Source organism: Sturnira hondurensis, unplaced genomic scaffold (assembly GCF_014824575.4).
Source record: "Sturnira hondurensis isolate 20B ecotype Veracruz unplaced genomic scaffold, ASM1482457v3 Scaffold0019006, whole genome shotgun sequence".
NCBI classification, from domain to species: Eukaryota; Metazoa; Chordata; class Mammalia; order Chiroptera; family Phyllostomidae; genus Sturnira; species Sturnira hondurensis.
Window position 1 is genome coordinate 9,663,096 of NW_028091637.1, and position 22,582 is coordinate 9,685,677.

Consider the following 22,582-nt stretch of genomic DNA (forward strand, 5'->3'; position numbering starts at 1 on the left):
GATTTTGCAGACAGGAAAGTAAGGGGGCAGGGCATACCATAAAGGTATTTTATAGAAAAAAAATACCTTGCATTAAAACAAAAAACGCACAACTTTAAAGGAATCCTACAAGTCATTGATAAAATAGGATCAGACACTGATGTTCTTTTTCAATATAAATATTGAGAAAAATAATGCTTGGAAGAGACTTTAAGAGAATGTCCACTCATCCCTGACCGGTGTGGCTCAGTTGGTTGGAGTGTTGTCCTGCAAACTGAAAAGCCAAGGATTTAATTCCTGGTCAGGGTACTTGCATAGGTTGTGGGTTCAGTCTCTGGCTGGGGTGCATAAGAAAGGCAACCAATGGGTATTTCTCTCTCACATCGAAGTTTCTCTCCCTCTCTTTCTCCCTCCCTCCTTCTCTCTCTCTCAAAAGAAAAAAAAGAGAGAGAATATTCATTCATTCATTCTCTCCCCAGTCTTCTGGCAAAAAAAAGAACTCAAACTATCTTCACAGATTTCAAGAGCAAAAAATTAGAGGTAAATTCATGAGACAGAAAAGAGAATAATGGTTAAAATTTTATGGTGTAAAATGTAGCACTGTGACCATTTTTCAGTGCACGGTCCTGTGGCATTAAGCACGTTCGCACTTTTGTGCAACCATCACACTGTCTGTGGGGGAGGGACCACTCCAGGATGCAGCAACCACCTGTCCCCAAAGCTGGACCTGAGCCAGAATGGAGGTTGCTTCGGCCAGTCCCCCCTGAGAGGCTGTCTGGTCATAACTGATAATCAGTCTGACAATAGTCAGCACCCCTCCCTGCCTCCTGCTGTGTGCTGGTCCCTGAGACAGGCTGTTGTCCCGACCTGGTCAAGAGCACAAAATAACTTCCCGTAACTGGTAGCAGTCACGCAATAGCACCCCCAACCACCCCACCCTTTCCCCTATAGAATGGGTCCCCTAAGTGGCAGGGACCCATTTCATCTTGCAGACACCCAAGTCATGCCTCATATGTAAGTTTCCTTTGATAAATTCTATAGTAATTGCCAGACTGGCATGGCCAGCCTTTTTCTTTGGTGTTTCCCTGCCCTCTGCCTACGGAGGTAGGCTTGCAGACTGAGGGCTGTTCCCTGGGGCTGTCTGTACTAACACCATCCACCTGCAGAACCCTTTTCACCCTTCAAAACGAAAACTCTGTGCCCGAGAAATAATACTGAGCATTTTCTTGCCCCCACCCCAGCCTCTGGTACCTGCCACTCAACCTCGTCTCTGTGAATTTGATCATTCCAGGTACCTCATTATGTCACATATATAGAGAATTTATCTTACAACAGTGAAAAATGTATAAGAAAAAAAAAAAAAGAAACTAGTTACTCCTTTCCATGCCAGCTGCACTTCCCTGGACAGGCCACCACTGTATCTCACACAGATGGTGGCAGGAGTCACATGACTGGTCCCCCTCCCTATGTCGTAACACACCTGTGACCAATGCAGCCTTCCACATCCACTCCGATTCCTGCAGCACCAAATGCCAGATCCCCAGATTGCCCCAAGGCTAACACGGGGTAAACTGCCAGCACCCTCCCAACTTCGTAAGATGCTGCTCCAGAGACTGACAGACACAGGCAGTGGGAGATATAAGGACCACACACCAAAGTCTAAAAGGCATCCCACCAAAGGCAATGTGTTTGGACACAAACTGTAAAACACATTTCTAATGATACCCACTGGGCTCTCAGAACCATGGCCAGCCACGAAGAAGGTTACTTATCCTCTTGTTAAGGGGATAACTAAGCGTAACCAAACAGCTGAGCAGAAGTCCTACTGGTACAGAGGGAAGCCAGCTTGACCTAATGATGGAAACCAAAGTCGTGCCTCATTTCCCAGCAGCCCGCCTGCCTGCACTGTTCATGTCAAAACTGCCATCACTTGTTACAGCCACTGCATCTTGGGAGGTGACTGTCCTCCCAGGCAGTCCCCACAGACCGGTAAATGCTGGAAGAAAGGGTCACCCATGTACCCCACTTGACAGAGAGAATGGAAACTTCCTGCTCCATAGGAGAGCTGGGCTGAGCAAGCAGGAGACAGACACTGTCCTAAGGACTCAGAGAAAAAACACTGCTGGGAAAATTTTTTACATAAGAGCAAAAAAATTTTTATGAAGTCTCTAAAACATATGGAGGGACATACAGGGGGCGGGGGGGTCAGGGAGCTGCACTTAGGGAGTTCCCGAGACCTGTAAAAGGGGCTGCTGGGCCTTTGGCAAAGTGCTCATTCCCCATGCACAGGAGGGAGCCGCCTGCATCTGGGAGGAAACCGCCGCAAGGAGCAGGGTGACCAGACCCAAACCAGCACAAGTACTGACACGTGGGTGGGCTTCAAATAGCCTTATGCTCAGTGAAGGAAGCCAGGCAGAAAAGGCCATCTATTCGATGTCCGTGAAACATCCAGAGCAGGTGAGTCCACAGAGAAAGTTGATTTGAGGCAGCTAGGGGTGTGGGGGAAGGGGACAAAGGGGACTGACTGATAATGGATACGGATTTTCTTTTGTGGTGATGACTATGTTCTGGAACCAAACAGGGGTAATGGTTGCCGAAAATTGTGAATGTACCAAATATCACTGATGACAAATTTTATGTTATGCTTATTTTACCAACCAAATAAAAAGAAAGTCAAGGCAGATTCTGAAGAAGCTGGAGGCCAGAACATACCAGAGGAGCGTACTTCTCAGAGCCAGGCAGCCAGCGCCGCCCTGGAGGAAGGTGCCAGGTGCACCTCTGCGGGTCTCACAGGTTTGTAATGATAATTGTTTTGATATATGAGGTGACTGTCCCTGTCCCTATCCACTCTAGCTGCACAGACTTTCTCCAGACCAAGGAGCTACCTGCCCTTCCGAGGGAGGTGGTTCAAGAGAGTCCAATCCTATCTTTGAGTTTCCAAAGGGGAGTCCCCTCTGGCATACGCGCCAAAGGATTTAGAAGGGCGTGGTCAGATCCACACCCCCAGCCTCTGGGGTTCAATGTTGGGTTAGACCTTAAGGAATCCTGTGTCGGGTGTGGAAAAGGGGTGAGAGACAGTGATAAGATTGTTTGTTGAAAGAACTTTATTTCTCCACTTTGCTTGAAATAGCAATTCAAGGCAGCCTTGTCATTTTCAGGGGAGGGAAGCTGATTTTCAAGGGCAAGAAGGAGTGAGAGAGAGAGGTCAGATTTGGAGGTTCCTGAGCAGAAGGAGCCTGGCTCTCACCCCCTCCAAGGTCCCAGGCTTTATAAATGACTCTGTAGCTGGCCTGGCACAGAGCGAACCATAGTAGGTGGAAGGAGAAGGATGCCAGCAGGCTCGCAGCGCTCCCTGGAGCCCCACAGAGGTGCAGGAGAGCAGCCAGCTGTCCCTGTAAAGGCAGCAGCTTTAACTGAAACAGAGCCAGAGCCAAGAAGCCCTGCAGCCAGGAACCGCCCAGCGGGCACCCTGCTCAACCTCCGTCCCAGGACAAAAGGGGGAGGCCCCTTGGCAGATGTCAGCTTGGACAGAAGTTCGCCCCGAACCAGCTCCCTCCCCACTGCGAGTACCCAGAGAAAGGAGGAGGGAGGGCTGAGCCCTGCAGCCCAGACTGGCAGTGATTACTGAACAGAGATTAAGTGCTCACACCCAGAAGGAAGTTCCCCAAAAGGAAAAGTAGATGGACTTACATGAAAACAAAGTCTTGTTTTTTCTGTGATGTGTGCGTGTGGCTTGAAGATACGGTGACTGACAAAAGGCAGCCCACGTTTTCCACACTGTGGCCCAGTCCTTCCACCCCACACCCTGAAGTTCCAACGGCTGGAAACACCCACGTGCTCTCCCGCCTGTCAGCACACCTGTGGCGATTTTCTAAACGGCCACAGCCTCCCATACAGAGGGGGGGGTCTGTGCCCCTTCCTAAGGAGCAGGCTAGTTACCCTTAGGGCCTCTTTTGTAACCGATAGCACGTGGTGGGAGTGATTCCCCGTAACTTCCGAAGCCAGCTCAGAAGATGCTATGGGGCCTCTGCCTGGTTCTCTGTGAACTCTCACTTTTGGAGCCCTGAGCTGCCCAGTTAGAAATCTGACCATTCTGCCCTGGCTGGGGAGCTCAGTTGGTGAGAGCGTCTTCCTGGTACGCCAAGGTTGCAGGTCTGATCCCTGGTCAGGGCACATACAAGAATCAACCAATGAATGCACCCAAAACAAAGCAATGCATTCTCTCTCTCTCCTTTCTTCTCTCCTTCTCAGATCAATAAATAAAATATATATATATATTTTTTTAAACCTGACCATTCTGAGGTCTCCACTTTGTAAAAAACAAAAAGACCAGGCCACACTCAGAGGCCTTGGTTAGGTATTTCTGCTGACAGCCCCAGCTGAGGTAACATCCAATAGCCAGGGTCAACGGCCAGACCTGTGGGTGAAGATGCCCCCAGTTAATCTCAGCTCCCAGCTGTGGGGCCACCCCCATCCTTGCTTTCCTCCTAGTTGAGGGCCCCAGATACTGAGAAGCAGAGATCAGCTGTCCTGGTGTTGAATTCCTGAAAGTCCCGCTCATCCTCGAAAGCCCAGCACGACCATCGGCCCTTCTCTGCATCCCCTGCTGCCCCCATCTCCAGGTCAGAATGGATGCCCCGGCCAGACTGCGGTGTGTTTAGTTCCAGGCTGCTCTGCCTGCCCCTTCTCCAAGGCCAGCACCCTGTGGGCGCCAAGTGAGCGGGAGCCCTGCACACGGCAGGAACTCAAAAATCACTCACTGGGAGAATCTTCATCCTGAACATTATTGGAAATAGTAATTTGAGGCAGCCTCCGTTTGAAATTTGCAGGGATGGAAACCTGGTTTTAGAGGGCAAACTAGGCCTACCTCAAAAGGGAATGAATGCCCTGCTTTGAAAAACTCCAGAGCAACTCAACTGTGTCTTCTTTTTAAAGTGGATTTGCAATGTGAGATGAACTTCAGTGTTTAATTTTGCTACGCCCACATTCTGTCTGTTCCAAATAAAAGAGGCCCTGCCTGTAGGACGACACAGTGGGCAGAGCCACAAGCTGGTGCAAATGAGAACGGTCTGCACGGGGCCCAGAGTGGTTTTCCAGCAGCACTTCCGGCTACAGTTCCCACGGGCTGTGGGCGTTCTGCAGGGAATGGTCTAACTCCCCTTCCATGCAGCCTCCCAGGGCTTCTCACGGATACCAGAAAACATGGGTGAGACCCTAGGAGCCTGGTTATACCAATGCCTATTGTAAAAGTATATTTTAATAGCAGCTGTTGGGGTGATTATGATAAGAGCTAACTGATAATCTAATCGAGCATAAGCTAACAGATCGATCTGCAGAAAAGATTGCACAGACTGTTGAGAAAGAGCCTGAGAGAGAGCGTAAAAGGTAAACCTTTGAGTACACAGCAATAGCCACCTGGAAGTAAAGACTAGATCAATAATGGAATGACCGTGAGCTTGGCTTTCCACCAGAGGGAGTTCTAAACCAAGAGCCTTTGGCCTGTAGGCAGGATTCACAAGCATTCTTAAAAGTGGTGCACACCTCTCTGATTTGAAAACTATGCCAGCCTCTCAAATTTCACACAAAAATCTTCCTGGAATTGAGACTTGTGGTATGGCCTAACAGTGAAGCCAAGCATTCTCTCATTCCCTCCCACCCCTTAGGGCTGACAGCAGCATTACACAAAAATGCAGGAAGGACTTTGTATGGGTGTGTACCAGGTGTGAGCGGATGAAGTATAGGAATAGAAGTATGTGATCAGTCAATGGTAAAAATAAAATAAAACCAGAATCTCAGCTCTATTGTTTGTCCTGAACCCCCACTTCCCAAAATGAAGTCCTCTATGTATAAAAACTCTGCTTGCTTTAAAAAAAAAAAAATAGACATTCAGCAAACTGTTTTGGTTGTGCCGGTCTAGTCCTTTTGCTCATCCCACAACCCCGGTGGCCTCAGTTTTCTCACCTTTAGCCGCAGCTACCTTCTCCCTACCTTCCGTTACCAAAACAAAAAAAGATCGGAGATGGGCATCTGCACATTCAGTGAAACCCACTTACACTAGTAATTCTGCCACTAAAACTTGAAGGCTCTTTTGCAAAATGAGAGATTCTGTGCCCTGTTACAACAAAGTATCTGCCTCAGCAGCAAGATGGGAGAGTGGTGAGGATGCGGGGGGCACAGGGAGAGAAGAGGCCGTCCCGCTTCTAAATTGTAAAGGTCTAGGACGGGCCCCCAGGCTAAACCGACCGGCCACCCATACACGCAGTCAGCAGACATTCACCACCCACCGGACAGGAAACAGAGTATTCTCGTTTACACGATTTCACATGCTCCTTGCATGGGGTAGGTACTATTATTATCCCCATTTTGTAGATGAGGGAATTGAGACAGAGAGTTCAGGTAAAACAAATGGACAGCTGAAAAACAAAGAAAAGTAACAGCAACAACAAAACAACAAATGGACAGCTAATGAATGGAGGAACAGGGAGGTGAACGCAGGCAGTCTGACCCTACATGTGTTCCTCTAGTCACTGTGCTGAGCAGCTCTCACCAATTTTCCTTCCTTTCCTTTCCCTTTTCCTTCATCCTGACGACTCCCCTCCCATCTCCCTGCTCCAGATATCCAAAACTTCGAAGGTCTGGAACCCATTCCCACACACTGTCTTCTCTCCTGGACACCATTCCAGTGGCCTGGCTCTTCTCCCCACACCCCTGAACCTCCACCCCACTATCAACAGATCGTGCCATTGACCCCGGGGCTTGTAATATCTGCTCCACAGTGCCGACCCGCTCCGATCCCCTAGACCCACGTGGGGGTGAAGGGCGACACGGAGTCTCACCCAGGAGAGGGTCAGCCGAGGCACAAGGACTCAGCTCTGGAGCCTGAGGGAGAACAACCTACGCAAAGGAAGCAGTCTGTGGCTGCAATGACACAGACCTTTTACTGCCTGGACTTGCATGAATATGCCAATGAGAATGAATCAAAGAACTGGTAATTCATGATGTTCCCAGGCACTGAAAGCTACTAACATTCAACACTCATCTAATACTACTCTGAAGGTCTGTATATTTCACTGCATGTAAATGTTAGTTCAAAAAAAAATTGAAACAAGCCTCGAATTCTAGTTAATGATGCATGTGGATGCATTTAGGAATGAAACGGCCCATGTCTGCAACTTTGAAGTGCATTAAAAAGTGAGATAAATCGATGATGGTTAAATGGGTAGACACGTGATAAAGCAACCTTAGCAAAATGTCAAACACAGAACCTAGTCTGTGGCTCTTCGTGTGTTCTAAGTATAATTCCTGCAGCTTTTCTGTCGTGTTTGAAATTTTCCACATCAAAATGTTAAGAGAAAAACATTGACATAAATACAATTATTGATAACTAACACATTGAGAAGGAAACCACAAAAATATATTTTGACTATAGAAAGGTATGGCATTTTTTTTGGTGTTCTAACTACTTTTATATGCTCTAACTGATTCTGAATCAGTAAGCAAACCTCAAATGGATTTATTGGGCTATAGTATTATGTCTGCTCAGAGAGAAAGATTTTGCTTGGCATTTTTAAAAAATGTACAAGTACATAGCTCAGAGACAGGAAAAGAAGACAGGAAAGGAAGGTGAAACCAAGACTAAGAGTAAATTAAGGACATTAAAATGTAGGTGAAACAGAAAAAGGGACACTGGTCTGATTAAAATAGCCACTGAGTTTAAGGTGGAACAGATGTGACCAGTTGACAAGAAAAGGACTAGAGAGCCCATGCAGGCTGGAAAGTTAGAGTCAGAAATAAAACAGCTGAAAGAATTAAGTTTTATGAAAATGCTCCAATAGAAAAATGGGCAAAATATACCTGAACAGAAGTCCCACAGGACAAGGACCACAAACAACAACTATCATTGGACCATGGCAGTGGGGTGGGCAGTGGGGTCGGGGGCAGCCTTGAGGATAAAGCCAGAGGAAAAAGGAGGGGAGGAGCCAGGACACAGCAAAGGCACTGGGCCATCACCTGAACCAGCACTGAGCTGCTTACTTCCAGACTTCTAGGTAAGATAACAAATGTCTCTATTGTTTAGGTTACTTGTAGCTAAAAAAAAAAATAAAAAAATTTTTAAAAAATCTTTGAAATACTGGTACTATTTTGAGGTTATTTATGAAGAATTGACTGTAGCATTGTTTATGACAGCAAATGATGGACTACAACCTAAATACCACCTGCAGGAGATTGGTTAAATAAATTAGATGTCCAGCCCTGGCTGGTATGGTTCAGCAGATTGAGCACCAGCCTGCAAACCAAAAGGTCACTGGTTCGATTCCTGGTCAGGACACATGCCTGGGTTTCGGGCCAGGTCCCTAGTTGGGGACATGTAAGAGGCAACTGACCAATGTTTCTCCACTTCTTTTTCTCCCTTTCTTCTCCTCTCTAAAAATAAATAAATAAAATATTTTTAAACATAAAAAAATAAGTTATATGTCCATACAATGAAATAACATGCAATCATTTAAAAGGATGAGACAACCCAAAAGATTACATACTGTATGATTCCATTTACATAAATTTTTAAAATGGGCAAAAATTAATCTAAGGTTCTATAAATCAGGGTAGTGGAGGCAGTGACTACAAGATACATATAGGAGATTTGGGGGTTTCCGGGAGTGTTCTGTAATCTGGGCAATGGTTAGACAGATGTGAACCTATCTTTGTGAAAATTCAATATGCTCTATAGATACTTACATCACACACACTTATCTGTGTGTGCCTGCTATGCCAATAAAACAAAACAAAACAAAACAAAAAAGAATGACAGAACTTCATACATCTTGAGAGAGATAGCCAAATATGTGTGTCCTGAAATAATGTTAAAGCTAAGAAGACAACTAGATACTGTATACAGGTATATAATGTGACATTGATAGGTTAATTAAAATGATTACATCTAAAACACTACATAAATAAATGCTGGCCAAATTCAGCTGCAGGCAACACGTGGCCTACAAGATGCAGATGAATTTTGCACCTTCCTGCTCCCACCTCCCACACACGTGCAGGTGAGTTCAATGTGCTTTCCACAAGCTCATAGCCTTTGTGCGTCCCACAATCCATCAGACAACCATGCCAGACACCATCATTCTCAGTGCCTCCCACTTCCTTACTCACAGACACCCCCCCATGTTGGTTTACCATTTTTACATGCCTAACTCTACCCAGCGCTTCCCACTTCCCCCCTAGCCGAGGGCATCATTATTCTGGAGGAATGCCAGCCCTGCTTCCTGTCTCCAACTGCTTCCAAACATTCCCTTCAACTGTAGCCAGAATCAGTGTTCAAAAAGGCAAATTTGACCGTGTCTCCCCGCAGCTGACAAACCCCTTGAGCGGCTCCCCGCTATCCTTACGACAGGCCCAAGACAGGCCCAAACTTTTGGGTGTGGACCCCAAGGCCCTGCTTCCTCTGATCCTGCTCACCTCTTCCCCTCCCCCGGGGGGAGCATTCTCCTGCTCCCACTCTGTCCTTCAGACACGCAGGCCCTTCTGCAGGGCCTCACATCAGCCTCACTGCATCTCTCCCACGCTGACCCCCCACCTCAGCCTCTCCTGTGCCTCCCTCAGGCACTGCCTCACAAAGGCCTTTCACGAGGCCTAGGTTGACTTAGGTCCTCCTGCCCTGTCCCCTGAGCATCCCGTCTGCCCCCTCTCAAGACAGTCACCACACCTATTATAGTCATTTAATATCTGATTTCCAGATAAACTGTAAGTACTACGCAAATAGTATCTGCCCTTAAACCGCTATATTTCCCTTGTCCAGCTGCAGGCCTGGCACATAGTAGGAGTTCAGTAAATATTTATCATGTAAGTGAAATCATAAATGAGTGATGGTATATAAACATATGCTTTTTAAATTATCCATAGTACAATTAAAGTTATTTATCTATCATAATCAGGCGCTTAGTGGACACCATCCAAGGTGAAGTTCTTACAGGAAAACCTTGACGGCGGACACAGCCTAACACCCTTTTAATGAATGCATTTTCCCTTCGCTGGTCAAATGCTGCCCCTCCACGCCAAAGGAGGGCGCGGGTCTTACACACGTTCGTGGCTGGATGTAGCCGCCTACCAAACTACTTAGCCTGCTTAGAGAGAGGGTAGGCGGTTAGTATTATGGTTTTACTTTCGAACGAGGAACCATTTCTGGTCAGGAGAAACTAGAAGATGTGGAGGAAAAGGAGGAATGAGAATCAATAGTGTGTGCCCCATACATGCCTGGCTGGACAGGGACGGCAAAGGGAGGAGCGGGAATAGAACCGGGAGCAGAAGGGTGGAAGGAGCTGGATTTACAAACTAAGGGAAACCAGGGCAGAAACGCAGGGTGCTCCCCACTGGAAACATGGAGAAAGGCCACGCAAACACAGACCACGTGAGCTCGGCACAAGGAACGCCGGTCGGGGCTCTCGGCCCAGCCCGTCGCTAACTCGCTGTGTGGCCTGAGTCTCACCGAGTCTGTTCCCCCCCCCACCCCACCCTCCGCAACGAAGAGTTTAATACAGACTAGGTTCAGAACTCTCGTCAGTGATGCTCTTGTTCAATGACAACACCCTTCTCAAGGACAAAATGAAAGGACACTTGGAAGAATTCAACCCTTTAATGTTAATGGTCTGTGCCAAGCGTTTAACAATCCTCCTTTGGGTGAGTCGTTTCTTCCTCATAAGGCTCTCTCATCTTCGGTATTTTTAAGTCGGCTACTAATTTCCTTACGAGTGTTCGTTGTGTTTCATTCACAATAGCTAATGTTTGTATAATGTAAATTGTCTTCAGGATTTAGAAAGTTCCTTCACACTGGCCCAGACAGAATCTCTGAGTGCACATATGGAAACCTGCCCAAGGACACAGAGCCCCAAAGGGAAAAACCGAAGGCTGGGGTGTGAGCTTCTTGTGCAGACCTGGACTCGGTGCCGGCATGGCCAACAGCCTGACGTTACCGCTTACGCACTTTACGTCCAACGGAAGACTTGTGGATGTATTATGGACTCCCAGATGGCCGGGACAGTTGCATTGGTCAATTCTCAAATCCTTCATTTCCTATTTTTACTCCCCCAAATGTTTTGCAAATATTTGAAATTTAAAAATAAAGGTCATCCATTCTATTTGGACAAGCTGATTCAGAAGCATGCAAGAAAATCAATCCTTTCTAATAAAAGGCTTCCTATTTGCAGTATTTTTTACTGGATGTACGTGAATGTACTGTCAGAGCACAAATCCTGATATTAGTCATATATCTCAGATAACCACAATTCACAGCAGTTTATGTGCTAAAAATATTTAGGTGTTGCTTGGTCTTGATGAACTCAATCGAGATCTTAGAAAAAGATCCCTGCGGTGGGAGGTAATAAAAGTTGACTTATAGCCCTGAATCATTCCTAGTTTCCACTCTGCCTCTCAGATACTGAATCAGCTTGGGCATGTTTCAAGACTAGAACAGACCCTTGCATTCCTTCTGGAGGAAGTTAGAAGTGTTACTAATATACTTCTCAAGGGAAGAAGTGATTGCAGACTATTTCTAGCTCCGGGAGAGTGACCGATTCCCAATTCAACCCTGCAGTGAGTTGGGAGGCAGATGAGGAGGTAAGGGGTTTAAAGCCCGGGTTGAAGACCTAAGGCCAGGAGGGAGGAGGCCAGGCTCTCCTCACCAGACTATTCTGGAACTGTTTACAGAAGGAAGAGTAACCACGCCCAGGGCAAACAGACCAGGAAAAGAGGTTAAGGGCGGGGTCTTCAGTCTGATTAAGGAAGGTTCTGGCAACTGGCAACGCAGTCTGGGGATGAACAAACTTTCCTCTACCCTCAGGTTCTTTTGGCTGGTCTAACAATCCATTAGACATAAGGCAGATTAGCAAAAGAAAATAACCAAATTTAATACCTCCTTGTGTATAGGAATTCCACAGACATAGGAGGGTCAGAGACCTCACTGGCAGGAGAAGTTCAAAGTTAGAAAGGGAACATGGTTAAATAAGAAATCCTTAGCTAGGGATAAGATAAGGTGTCTTGAGTCACCAACCCCGGGGCCTCCAACCCGTATCAGTCCTTGGCTTGTTACGCCCACACCAGAATGCACTGCAGAAAGTGACCTTGCGTGCAACGCCTCTGAATCATCCCCAAACCATTCCCCACTCCCCCACCCCCGCCCCAGTCCGTGGAAAACTAATCTTCCACAAAACCAGTTCCCGGTACCAAAAAGGTTGGGGACCACTGATTGCAGGATGATAAGAAGAACAGATGCGCAATAAATAGAAGTTTGTCCCACCCTATACACAGGTCAAAAGAGGTCATCTCTGATAATCACTTATTATGGGCAAGGCCTGTAAGTAAAGTTCTAGGCAGTTAAGGGAGGGGAAGACGTTTCTCTTGGGAGTGCTGTTAAAGTTGCCTTTAGCTCAAAACAATCTGTGAACCACAGGGGCAGATCTTGGGGTGACTCCTTCAGACCCCCACAGCCCTCTGCACCCCTGTGTCCTTCTCCGTAAAGAACATTAACCCAACGTGTCCCTTGGAATTGCTTTGAAGATTAGATTCTAATGTAAAAACCACCTACAAACAGGACCTGTGTCCCATTCACAATTGTGTATCCGGCACCTAGCACTCTGCTCAACACCAAATAGGTGTTCACTGAAAATCTGTTGAATACATGGATGAATGAATGAGTGGTGAATTTAAAATGTGTAGCACAGGCCCTACTCATGGTAGATATTTAATAAAAATTTGTTGGCTGGACATATAGCACTTAATACATAATAAATATGAATAACCACACAGGGCTGATTTGTATAAGAAACACTCACCTGAGACAAGAAACCTAAATGGCAGGTAAACGGATCAGCGTTCTGTGTAGTCCCTTCTCGGTAAAGGGTGTTGTGTGTTGAGTGAACACACAACAAACACTCCTCCTTACACTGCACAGGAAACCACCTCTCCACGCACAGCTGGGGCCCTGAGCACCGAAACCATACATAGGCCCCCCCACACTGCACCACTCCTGTGAGGTTCGAGCGAGTGCCCCACTACGCTCATGACCACTCCGGCACTATTCCAGAAGGCTCTGCCCAGACAAACAGTGAGATTGCTCCTAACAGGAACTTCCTGAAAAACCCACCAGCTCTTCAATGGCAACTACCAACAGACACTCTGCACCCACATGGTAAGATTCCTTGAATCCTTCACCTCAAAATCCTGCCCAGTTCTCGATAGCTGCACCCCCATTCTTATCCGATCTGAATCACGCTCCTCACCCCCCTGCACTGAAAGATCCACTGTAAACCAAACTCCCGATTCCAAACCCATTTTGACCTTGACTTCCCCTTGCAGCCACTGCCAAAGCTCTGGGCAGGTACGGTGTGGTGAGTGATAAACTCAGCTTTGCTGTCTCAGTAGGTCCTGCTGCTGCTCCCTGGGGAGGGTGCGTGAACAAACAGAATCATGGAACCTGAGGTTTATGAAAGAACCTTAAGGCATCTGGTCCGTCAAGGGCCAGAATCTGCTAGCTGGGCTCCTGACTGTCATCCAGGCTGAGCTCTGACCACCTCCCCACCCTCCCCCCACCCTCCCCCCACCCCCGCGCTAAGACCTCAGCCCCAACCACCACCACCCACTTCCTGTGAGGCAGTTCTGTCTCTGCCCAGCAATCTCCTTGTGACTTCCCACAAATCATGGCCCTGCCTCTAAAACTTCACCCAAGGACCAGCTGACAAAGAAACGAACCACCAGGCCCGTGTCCTTCTAGCTCCCTCTGAAGGCAGCCACCCACAAAGCCTGATTCCGTATGTCAGAGGCCTGCCCAGAAATCTCTTTACCTCCCCCTCCAGACAGGATCCCGCCATTAACGCCACCCTTTGGGAAGAGTGACTGTGTCTTCTGTCCTGTGGGAACAGCGATGCTGTCCTGGAACGAGAAGGAAAGATGTGTCCCCTCCATTGTGTTAGGGTGACTCTGCATTTCGGCCCTTTAGGAGTCCTGAAACTCTATCTAATCCAACCAGGGGAAAAGGTAATATACTTGTGTCCTCCTTGTGTTAAGGTCTGGGTGCAACTCTTCAAATGCAAATAATTTTTCAATGGGGAATATATAAACCCTGCTCCACTCTTTACAAACAAATGCCTCCCTCCTCACCCAAGATGAACTAAGTAGGCCTTGAATTCCAGGTGGTTTGAAAATATTTTATGGTTGTTCTTTTGTTATAGAAACAACGCACATTCATTGTACCACATTTAGAAGAGACAAGTTTTTTGAAAGAGAGACAGAAACAGAGAGACATCAATTTGTTGTTCCACTTATTCATGCATTCGTTAGTTGATTTTTATATGTGTCCTGACTGGGGACCTAACCTGAAATCTTGGCCACACCTGCCAGGACTGAAACAGTTTTTAAAGGTCACCTGTTCTCTTTAATCTACATAAAGCTGCCTCTGGCCCTGCACATTTTTACCTGTTTACTGGTCATTTGCATTTCTGCTGGTACAAAAGACTTTTTCATACCTGTGCTTATTTTTCCACTAGAGTATTGTGGACAAAAAAGGGTTTCTACAGAAAGTAGTTACTGTGGTCAATAACCTTACAGGTGCTGACCACACATTCCTGAAGGGGCAGGTCACGGTGTGTAGACACACTCCAAGCATTTAACTTCTTCGGGGGGGAAAAGTTGATCTTTGCCTGAAGCAAGTCCTGCCTGTTATCTGCATGCATCTAGAGATGTGAACTCCCCTTGGAAATAGACCCAACCACCCTCAAGAAAGCACACAATCTCTGTTGACTCTCCTGTGATCCGATACCCACCTTGCTTTCTTTCCCTTTTGTGTAACCTTCATTACCTCCCTTGACTTTTTGATGTGTCTCTATGCTGTATTTCTTTCTTCATTTTAAATGCATAAAAGAAACTACAAAATTGTTATTTTCCGGAGCATCGGAGATCTCGCTTCCTGGCAACTGTTACCGATTTGGGGCCAAATAAACTCATAAAAATTCTCTGCAGGTTTGGATGTATCTTACATCGAGGATATTCAGTTTTCTCTCTACCAAGGTGTAAGGGCTCTTTACCTGTTAGGATATTCATTGTTGTTCTGTTCCATATTTTGTACAATTTTCTGAAGTTTACCAGGAATGCAGGTGACAGGTCAGGACCTGTGGTACCAGAGGAAGGGCACAGCTGGGGAAATGTCCGCAGAGGTAGATCCTGGGGAGCATGGGGGAATTGAAGCCTGATAACACATTGGAAGAGAAAATACATGAAAAGGATGACCCAAGTACAGAGACCCAAGGCAGAGAAGGGCCTTCTGAATATTCAAAGAAACCATATACAGAACAAGGGGGCTGTCTAAATGAACAGGCTGGTCCAAAAGGAATGCGGGGAGTTCCTTCTGATTTGTCTAAAGAGTGATCAACTTTTCAACTTGGAAAACAAGACCACCTGGAGATTTTCAGAAGTGGGAGAGGGGGTGTCCCTAAAACCCTGAATAAAGCGGCAAATCTGCCCTGGCTGGTGTAGCTCAGTGGATTGAGTGCAGGCCTGAGAACCAAAGGATAGAGGTTCGATTCCCAGTCAGGGCACAGGCCTGGGTTGCAGGCCAGTTCCCAGCAGGGGACGCACAAAAAGAAACCATACATTCTCTCCCTCTCTCCTTCCCTTTCCCCCTAAAGATAAATAAATAAAAATATTTAAAAGTATATAAATAAAGCGGCAAATCCTCTTCCAAACAGACACTCTTTCCCTCTGTACATCCTTCTCATATTCCCAGAGATTCCCTCACGGATTTCAGACCCCTTCATGCTATACCTGACTCAGGTGTCCCACCTGGGAGGTCTCCACGCTGCCTGAAAATGCCTTGTTAATTCCACACTTCTGTAATAGACCCACTTGGCCCCTGTTTAAAAACAACAACAAAACACAAACCAACAACCTTGCTAAGTTTCTACCATCCTCTGGCAACCCTGTCTGCTGAGTCCTGTCCTGGGCCCCCCAGAGCCTCATGGAACCCCTCCTGGATCTGTTCGAATCCACGCTTCTCGGAATCAGCGACGTGACTCCTGGAAAGAAAGTGGACATTCCAAAAGCAGAGCCCATCATCCTCCTCGTCCACCAGGGACCTGCACTCAGGGGGTCGCCCTATATTTGCTTGTGCCCTCCCTCCTTCCTCGGTGCCCAGCCCTGGGTTTCTGCTGAGACCCAGTGAACTCAGCACATGCATGTGCTTCCTCTTAAATTGGCATTTAGAGATCTTTGTTTCTTACCGTGTAACAGCCCATAGCTTAGTTAAGTTTAAGTGATCATCTGGTTAATGGTATCAATACTACGGTATGAATGATTGGGAGCATGGGCATGGCAAAGGTTTTATCAAAGCATTTTAGTCTATAAATATATAATTGGTGTATCTGACTTGGGGGGGAGTGAAGGGACTCGTAGGAAGGGAAACTCTATCAGTGAAGTTAGGAGAAAGGAATCGAGTCCTCCCCTCCCCCATTTCCCCTTCCATGCAAAACACAGGGGAGCCAGTCAGTGCTGGTGGGGGGACCTCTCACCACCTCCTGTACAGCAGCTGCGGCCGAGGCAGCCACCGTGCTCTGACCTGCTACAAGCCCAAAGCAGAGACTCGGTTTTGCTCAGTTTTGGCTTCCCTGCATTCAGTGTCACGCACACGTACCCTGAGGGGCTCATCACACATATGTGTTAAATAAATATATAAATATGCACATGCTATATAATGTGTATATGTTATAACCCCTGGCTCGCTAAAGGGAGTCAATAATATCTTTCTAATACCTAGCTTGGAGCGTATGTGTGATATCTACCCGATACCTGTCAACTTTGAGGTCAGGGGAGGCATGGGGCCCCCACCCCACCAGAAAACTACAGAAGCCTCCTCCTGAGAAGTTAACCTGCTGCGGAGAAAAGGCCTTAGGGTGGCATTTCGAAGTGCCGTGTCAAAACGAAGACCGGCTGCCCCCCCAGCCTCCTGCTGCCAACAAGCCCTGCCAGTCCTCGTGGGGCTGCCTTGCCCGAAAATGTGAACAGACAGCCCGACGTCACCAGACGTGTGAAAAAGCCACCAGCATGGGAGGCAGCAGAAGCAGCAAGGAAAGAAACTGAAGGGGCGACACCCGATACTTAGTAGGTTCAAAGAGGTCGAACATATGAGTAAGAACTCTTGAAAATGGGAACCAACAGGGCCTAAAAAAAAAAAAAAGGAACTGAAGGAGTTGAAAGATAAAGTCTAGAAAGTGGAGGAGGCAGGGGAAGGAAAACACTGGCAGCGGAGAAAGGAAAGGTGACCGGGAAGGAGACAAATGCTGAATAAGAAAAGTTTCAGACAGAAACTACAGGGAAGACGCATAGGAGCTGATTCTTGAAGAGACGAGAGAAGAACATTTCACAGAATTGGAAGCACACAATAGTTCCAATTCAAAGTGCACCACTGACTAGAAAAACAGCCATGACATGGTTAGAGTCACGACATTTCAGGACACGGGGATAAAAAGAAGATTCTAGAACTTTTAGAGGGTGTTGATGAGGGAGGGAAAAAGGTCATAAGAAAGGAACAGTGTATTAGGGAAGAATCTAAGTTGCTTAAATGCAAAGATATAAAAAAATGGAGTGGCAAACTCAAAATGGAAATGTAACCCTAATTTGTTTCATGCCTCAGAGATAGAATCCAGGGCTGAAAGGGCCGCTCTGGAATCTTCATCTAATTCTGAGAACCAGTCCCTCCATCCTTGTCTGCATCCCACCTCAGGGAAGAAGGGAAAGAGAAAGGGCTTTGGTGCCGATGCCATCCAGTCTACAACCTAGAAGTTTGAAACAAGATCTCAGCTCACACTCCACCGACCAGAACTTAGTCACCTGTCCACAAAGCACTGGAAGAAAGGCTAGGGAATGTGGTCTCCAGCGAGGCGAAAGTCAGGCTTTATTTCACGAAAGGAGAAAGGAAGAATGGGTACTGGCGAACAAGTAGAAGCGAAGCCTCTACCACAGACAGAATCAGAACTGAATCGTATTCTTTTGTATCACTGGAGGACAGTAACTGACGGAATAATGTCTTCATAATCTGGAGAGATAAAAACTTTCACCCTGGGATATAGTTCAGAGCTAGTTACCCCTAGACGTCCCTCTGTGGTATTGCTACTGTTGGGATGTAATGATATATTAATAAAGGACAGGGGAGCAAAAAGAACATGTTGAGCTCAATAAACTGGAAGCATAAGCCTGTTTGCACTATTGGGAAGTTGAGGCTTCCCAGTGCGGGGGACCATGGCACTGCTCCACCACGGGGGTTACACTCCCCCCTTCCCCCTCTGGTACTGGACTGTAGGGGGGCACAGGAGGTGCTGGTCCACAGAGGCCTGTTGGTCTAACTAAGGGGTGTAAACCCATCCAAAGCCCATGAAGACTCGGTGAATTCATTGGTTCTTTTGAAGAAGCGTCTGGTCTTTTCCAAACCCAAGCTAATAGAATCTGGAGGAAAAAAAGGATCTCTCTCTCTCAACCTGAACTCGTCCCATGCATTTGTGTGTCCTTTCTCCATAGCCATGTGGCCCTGGCAGCTGTGAGGCCCATGGCCACACGGATGCCACGTGGGGGCTCCAGTGGGGGGAACCTGAAGATCACAGTGCAACAGTGGGCCGCAGCTGGAAACACACACTAAGCCAGCCAGATGCTGGACTGGATTGAACTCTCATGTGGAGCAGAAACTCTGGGCAGTGAGTGGCCTTTGTCCTGGCCTTGCTGAAGACCAGACTGGGCCTTTTCTGTGGCAAGACACATGGAGATGGGGAACTGGGCAGTCAGGAGGGGAACCCCCTTAATTTTACATCATCGATAAAGTCCGCCGTCGAGCCCTATTCTCCCACGTGGGCCTCAGGAAATTCTCTGTCTTGTGACACGGCAAGAACTTGTTGTCGACCAATCACAGTCTGCAGGCTGTTTCGAGTGGAGGGCAATTTTAACTTCAGGCTCAAGGGAAAGTTCTGCTGCTCCCTTTAACTACCTAGAAGAATCTGCATGAGGAGACTCACCCTAAAATTATCATTGATAACCTCTTTCGACCCACCTCTATGGCAGAACAAACTTGTTTTTACTACACATTACTCCTACCATCCTTTGAATGACCCTTTGGCGCCCCCAGGGCACCTCACCTCCTCCCTTGCTTAGAAGGGCTTAGACATCCACGTTCCCTTTCTATCTGTGAATCTCTCCCGCACGTAGGGTCTCTGACTCCCTCATGTGTGCGAAGTTCCTATACATATGTATGTGTTAAATTTGGTTATTGGCTCTTGCTTCTATGTCTCATTTGATTATTCGACCAGCCAAAAGAACCTTGAGAGTAGAGAAGAGTTTGTTTCTCTACCCCAATACCATGCTAGTCCAAAATTATANAGAATCTGGAGGAAACAAAGGATCTCTCTCTCTCAACCTGAACTCGTCCCATGCATTTGTGTGTCCTTTCTCCATAGCCATGTGGCCCTGGCAGCTGTGAGGCCCATGGCCACACGGATGCCACGTGGGGGCTCCAGTGGGGGGAACCTGAAGATCACAGTGCAACAGTGGGCCGCAGCTGGAAACACACACTAAGCCAGCCAGATGCTGGACTGGATTGAACTCTCATGTGGAGCAGACACTCTGGGCAGTGAGTGGCCTTTGTCCTGGCCTTGCTGAAGACCAGACTGGGCCTTTTCTGTGGCAAGACACATGGAGATGGGGAACTGGGCAGTCAGGAGGGGAACCCCCTTAATTTTACATCATCGATAAAGTCCGCCGTGGAGCCCTATTCTCCCACGTGGGCCTCAGGAAATTCTCTGTCTTGTGACACGGCAAGAACTTGTTGTCGACCAATCACAGTCTGCAGGCTGTTTCGAGTGGAGGGCAATTTTAACTTCAGGCTCAAGGGAAAGTTCTGCTGCTCCCTTTAACTACCTAGAAGAATCTGCATGAGGAGACTCACCCTAAAATTATCATTGATAACCTCTTTCGACCCACCTCTATGGCAGAACAAACTTGTTTTTACTACACATTACTCCTACCATCCTTTGAATGACCCTTTGGCGCCCCCAGGGCACCTCACCTCCTCCCTTGCTTAGAAGGGCTTAGACATCCACGTTCCCTTTCTATCTGTGAATCTCTCCCGCACGTAGGGTCTCTGACTCCCTCATGTGTGCGAAGTTCCTATACATATGTATGTGTTAAATTTGGTTATTGGCTCTTGCTTCTATGTCTCATTTGATTATTCGACCAGCCAAAAGAACCTTGAGAGTAGAGAAGAGTTTGTTTCTCTACCCCAATACCATGCTAGTCCAAAATTATAGGTGTGGTTAGAATGAATGCATTAAAGACCTAGAACCAGAATTTTCTGGAAGTTATTGAATGATATGCTCTACTTACATAAGGAGCAATCTAAGAAAAAGGAAGACCTGGGATCCCAGAGGCTTGAAGAGCAAATAGTACAGGGCGGTGTAAGAGACAGGTGGTCTGGGAAGGAACTTTCCGGGAACAAAATGGGACCAATGAATTACCCAATACATTTGGTCATATGGGGAACACTGACAGAAATACACTCTGTCAAACAAGTGAGAAAATGTTCAGGATTTGTGGAATAAAAATGTGTTTGTAAAAAAAAAGGCAAGTATTAAGTCTGCGGGACAGTGTACATGACAGAAAATAGTATAATGCACTTATTGGAGCTATAGCTAAATATATTACATGTTGTAATAAGGCAAACTGACTGCGGCGAGGATGCAGGGGAAGGAATACAGGTGCCTGTGCACGCGGGTGCATGGGAGTGGGGGGCATAGCGTTGAAGAAGTAAATCCCCATTCACTGTTTGTTAGAGTGAGGCAGGATAGCGAGAAGTTAGGGAAATTCCTTGACAAGTGGAGTAGGACACTGAGACAAAATAATGAAACAAGGCCACACAGTTTGAACAATTTACAGTCAGCTAATGAATCATAAGGTTTTATCTTGCCTAACCAAGGACACTTAGGAGCAAATGGTTTCCACATTCCAGACCATCCAGGGACAGAAGGGCAGCCAGGGCTTCCACCCTCTTCAATGACGTCCCTGATGGTGTTCTTTGAAGATAGAACTAGCCAGAAAATAATCCGACCCCTCTATATGCACATTTTGATGACTCAGCATATGGAAGGACATACCTAAACAGCTAATGAATATTCCATTAAGACGCTCCCCTGAGACCTCCCCTAGGATGGCCGGCCAATGAAAAATAAAAAGCCTCACGACAAAGGCCACGCAGGTGTGCTCTGGGCAGAGCATGGTCATGCCTCGTATCTCTACTCTCTTTCTCCTGAATCTTAAGGTTCTCAGAACACTTACAACCAGGAGAGCAGTGGGCACTGGGCAGTTCCCGGGCTAATCCCCTGAAACTGTCTCCAAGACCCCCTTTTCTCTGTCTTCCCAAGGAGCTCACTTCTCCTACTGTGACTTCTGTTTCTCAGAGAGCCTAGGCAGCCCAGCCTGGCTTCTCTCCCATGGCTTCTTCTGTCTTATGTCCTTCCTTGTTCCATTGTCCCCAGCTCTAATAAACACACTCTCAAAATCATCTGAACTCCTCGTGTTGTAAAATCTTTTCTACACCAAGTCAAGAACCCACACACTACCAGTGGGCCCCAGGCAGACCCTGTCCTATAGCAGTAGGGTGTGTGAGTTGGGAAAATCAAGAAGAAGCAGAAAATTTGACTCACACCATGGATGAAAAAGGGGCCACATACCAAACCTCACAAGCTCAGGAGTGGCCTGCATGGTGGCCTTATGAACTCAGAGATTGAAAGTAACCACGTACGATGTCCTGAAATTAAAACTTACTAACTGAAAGGAAGTTATAGTGAGTAGTCATGTCCTAGGACAGTATCTTTCTTGACAAAGGTTAATCTTTACCTTAATTGAGCCTATACTATACTAGTAGGCTAAATCCTATTTAGCCTATGATTTTTTCTTTTTTTGCACCTAAACTAACATATCTTTGGAAGGCTTGAGTAATCTCTTTTTCCAGACCCCTGGGGGCACAATGAATTGTTGACTGTTGACTATCCTATACCTGCCTACATAAAAGAAGTATGTGTCTCTTCCTTTTACTTTTTACAGCAATAATAAGCATGACAGACAGGGAGGAATCTAGCAAGGCTCATTCTATCAAAGTCCTCTTTGTGTCCCATGGTTTCAGCATAGTCCAGGAAACGTCTGTTTACCAAAAACCTGTACTTTTCATCTTCTTGTACATTGCCTTCCTCAATCTCCACCACTTCTCTCCTTAGCATGTAAACCCCTTTGTCCTTGGGCCCCATTTTCTTAAGGAACCCCTGTGTGTACACACATAATTAAACTTGGTTGTTCTCTCCTGTCCATTTGATGATTAGACCAGCCAGAAGAACAAAGAGAGAAAGTGGGGAAATTTTCCCACCGCCACAGATGTTTGGATTGTTACTGCAACCTATCATGATTGATACAGGATATGATACCACCTTATATCTAAATTTCTTTATGTGTATGTAAAGAGAATGGCAGAAGCCATGATAGAATGCTATTCTTATGAGTACAGGTATACACAGAAAACTAATTA

General features: G+C 46.8%; 1 long non-coding RNA gene across 1 annotated transcript; it reads left to right on the forward strand.

Moving 5' to 3' along the window:
* Positions 1-5,576: 5,576 nt before the first annotated feature.
* On the forward strand, positions 5,577-21,912 carry LOC119004036 (uncharacterized). Its single transcript, XR_005070099.1, has 3 exons — positions 5,577-5,587; positions 13,922-13,930; positions 21,856-21,912. It is a non-coding gene; the product is annotated as an uncharacterized LOC119004036 (long non-coding RNA).
* Positions 21,913-22,582: the final 670 nt, after the last annotated feature.